The sequence below is a fragment of the Balaenoptera ricei genome, chromosome 11 (genome assembly GCF_028023285.1).
Source record: "Balaenoptera ricei isolate mBalRic1 chromosome 11, mBalRic1.hap2, whole genome shotgun sequence".
Lineage (NCBI taxonomy): Eukaryota > Metazoa > Chordata > Mammalia > Artiodactyla > Balaenopteridae > Balaenoptera > Balaenoptera ricei.
This window is the reverse complement of record NC_082649.1, coordinates 5,680,628-5,684,573: the sequence shown is the minus strand read 5'-3', so window position 1 is coordinate 5,684,573 and position 3,946 is coordinate 5,680,628.

Below are 3,946 nucleotides of genomic sequence, written 5' to 3'. Positions count from 1 at the left end.
GTGACACCTTGAGAAACTGCCTCATCCTGGAGAACCGTCCCCAGAGAACCTGCTCTCTGTTCCCTGAGCCCAGACTCCAGAGGCAGGAGGATTTCAGCCCCCTCTGGGCCATCCCAGGGCCTCAGAACCATGCCCCAAGGTCAAAGGTATTTCAGAGAGATGCTGGGAGAGTGAATCCAGCTAATGGCCAAGACTGCTCACTGCTTTTCTGGCCACTTTCTTCCCTGGCGAGCACAGGCTAAAAGCAGCAAACAAAGCAGACTCGTTCATAAACTGGGGAAGAAGGAGCGAAGCTCCTGCAGGAGGGGACAGAGAAATCCTAACCAGAGTGGGCTTCCCGGTGAAAGCAAGGGCCACCGGCTTTCCACTTTCCACTAAGCCGGGTAACTAGATACTCCGTAGGCTGCCATGAACCTAAAACCAACCAAACCAAACAAAAAGCAGCCAAAAAGCAAAACCAGAAAAACGACCATCCCCCAATCCAACCCACGGCTCTACTGCACAATCCTAATTACAACATGGCCGGCCTGCCCAGAGACACTCGGGTCCCCGGGGGCGGGGAGTCCAGCGCTCAGCCGATCGCACAGCCTCAGCCCCAGCCCTCCCCCTGGGGTGAGCACGCACCCCTCCACCTGGCTGGGAAGGCCGGCCTCTCCTGCTCAGGTGTTAGGGTGGGTGCCAAACCAGCTCTACCTGGGCCTGCCAAGCATCACGCAGAGATCCCAGGCCCCCAAACAGGGAGGGTTTTCCAACAGGATGAGGCCGACTCCGCCCACCCTTTTAAGCTAGGGCGGGGCTGGCGCAAGTGAAACTGCCAAGTCTGGGCGTTTGGCTTTCGGACTCCTCCACCCTCCCCTTTCTACCCATCTCTGCCCTTCCCACCTCACCCCTCCGGCAGTCCCCGGCCCTCCGCCTCGTTGAGGTTCCTTCCACGGAAATTCACCATGTACATTTGGTCCTCATCTGCTCCTTTTTCAGTAATTTGCTTATAACTAGATTCCCCGCCCGCCCCCTGCCCTCCGCCCTCCGCCCGGCCAGGGATCGAACCCGTGCCCCCTGCAGTGAAGGGTGGAGTCCTAACCACTGGACCACCAGGGAATTCCCACCCCTCATCTGCTCCTAAAACCCTATTCCAGAAGCAACCTGTTGGTGGTGAAGGTCATTTTCTCCTCACTTCTCCGAGGGCTGTCCATGGACTTAGACCACTCACTCTGGAATTCTCCGTTTTTAAGTTCCCAGTTACCCTGTTTGTAAAATAAAACGTATTCCTCCCGGAAGAGGGGAACAGAGCAAGAAAGTGACACTGCGAGGGAACTTGCCTTAGCATTTCCTCGAATTCTTAGGGGAAACCAATATTAACTGAGTACCATCCTCGCTTCAGATGAAGGAGCGAGTTCAGAAAGTTTGGTTTGCCCAAGTTTGTCCCACTAGCAAATAGTGGAGGTGGAATTTGAAACTAGGCTGACTTCAAATGCCAACCAGGTGGAAACTGAAGTCAGGCTGTCTGACTTGCAAGTTCAGTGCTTAGGCCTTAGCAATCACCCTCGTTAAGGAGATGAGGAGTCAAATGACTTTTCCAAGCCCAACACACGAGGAAATTCAGCCAGGCAACAAGTATATCAGCCTATAGGTTGTTGCTGTATTCACTTCTCCCTTCCTCCAAACGGCTCTGTTCTTTTTATCGATGGTATTGAATATGCTGTTTACTAAAGACCATTTAACAGTTCTTCATAGACAGGGTATAAGTTATAAATAAAAAGGAGTAGCAGATCCTGGACTAAATTTCAGGGTTTCTTAATTCAAATCTGGGACTTTTTCAGTTAGGACACATGGACTCCTACTAACACCTGCATAAATATGAACAAAACTGTAAATGAAACCGGTATCCCATTGGTATAACGGCAGTCCTGATACAATGTTATAACTTGATGTGAGCCATCCCAGTACAGTCAGCATTCTCTAAGAAAAAGTCTTTAGCCTCTGTCCTTCATTTTATGTGGTATGGCACCTATTAGGAGCCAAATGAGAATAATAGCCAATACTTATATTTTAGAAACATTTAGTGTGTGCTAAATGACTTGTCTGCATTAAATCTCATTTAATCCTTACTGCAATATAATGGACACTGTTATTCTGCAATTTACAAGCAATAATCCTGCTACACTATCCTCACTAGCAACTGACTTTAAAATAAAATACGATTATGATGGTCCTGATGTGGACCAGGGAAACCTCGGGTTATACGTGAGGCACCACTTCCTGGAGCATCGATATTACTTGATGGTAATTTACAACTTTTCTCCAAAGTTCTTAACAGAAATTTATTATGAATGCAAAACTCACATGGATTTTGTCTTTTAAGCTAAAACAAGAGATTAAAAATAAAAGGCCTGCCTGGAGGTAGAGTGGAAGGCATCCTGGGCCCATGTTCTTCTGTCTTGGTGAATCCCTTTCGGTAGGAAAGTTTGAGGAGCAAACCAACAAGCGCACAAAATACTGTGGGGAAAAAACAAGTATTTAACGTCTCCTTTTTAAAAAAAATTAATTAATTAATTAATTAACTTTTGGCTGCGTTGTGTCTTCGTTGCTGCGCGCGGGCTTTCTCTACTTGCGGTGAGCAGGGGCTGCTCTTTGATGCGGTGCGCGGTCTTCTCATTGCAGTGGCTTCTCTTGTTGCGGAGCACAGGCTCTAGGTGCACGGGCTTCAGTAGTTGTGGCACATGGGCTCAGTAGTTGTGGCTCCCAGCCTCTAGAGCTCAGGCTTCTTAGTTGTGGCGCACGGGCTTAGTTGCTCTGCGGTATGTGGGATCTTCCCGGACCAGGGCTCGAACCCGTGTCCCCTGCATTGGCAGGCGGATTCTTAACCACTGTACCACCAGGGAAGTCCTAATGTCTCCTTTTACTTGTTTATTTTTAAAAAGTCCTATTGTCCCTCATACACCGTATATACGATCTGTATTTAAGCCAATTAGAATGGCAATTTTGCCTTCAGAAATAATATATTTTTGAATGTGAAATATTAAAACTCTCTTGTAGAAGATGGGTTGAGATAGATTCTGGGGAAAATCTTGCTCATTCCTTCCTTTGTATGTTGCTCTGTCCTATACACCGCATATTCACATATGTCATTTAAAATTTTCTACCCCACAAGAAAAGTAAACATAGGTGAAATTAATTCTAATTTATTTTATTTGACCCAATACGTGCAGAATATTATTATTCCAACAAGTAATCAATATCAAAAAATTACAAAGTTACTTTATATATATATATATTATTTTCATACTAAGTCTTCAAAATCCAGTGTGTATTTTACACTCTCAATCCAGACTAGCACCATTGCAAAAACTTGACCGTCACATGCGGCCCGTGGATACCACGTGGAAAGTGCAGCTCAAGAACGATCAGAGGCTTCATCTCCCCAATGTCGTCGTTTCACAGATGAGGAAACTGAGGCCCAGAAAGACGAGGTGAGCGTCACAAGTTAATAACAGGTCAGATTTCCAGTCTAAGGCTCTTTAGGAGTCTTTTTGTGTGTGGTTGATATTCTTTGCTTCAAGTATGTGTCTAATTTTAAAGTAAAACGAACAACTCCTGATTAAACGAATTACAACTTCTAGGAAATGTTATTGAGGAGCTCTTTCTTCAGGAGCTCTTGCAAAGGATTGATTTAAACATCAACCACCGAACATGCACCTGCTGCCATAAGGATCCATTCATTTAATCCTTCTTCAAGGAGAAGGTAAAGACGTGAACTTGACTAGTCTTATGCCTCCTGTGCAATCAATAGTCCACGGGCCATTCCTGCAGCTCGCAGGACATTAATGATAAGACTTAGGCAAATATCTCCCTCCAGAGGAGCAAAAATTATTGCAGGACAATGAACAGAATTCCCATCGTTAAATTCAAATGGCACACGGTAAAAAAAATAAAATTGCCTTATGAG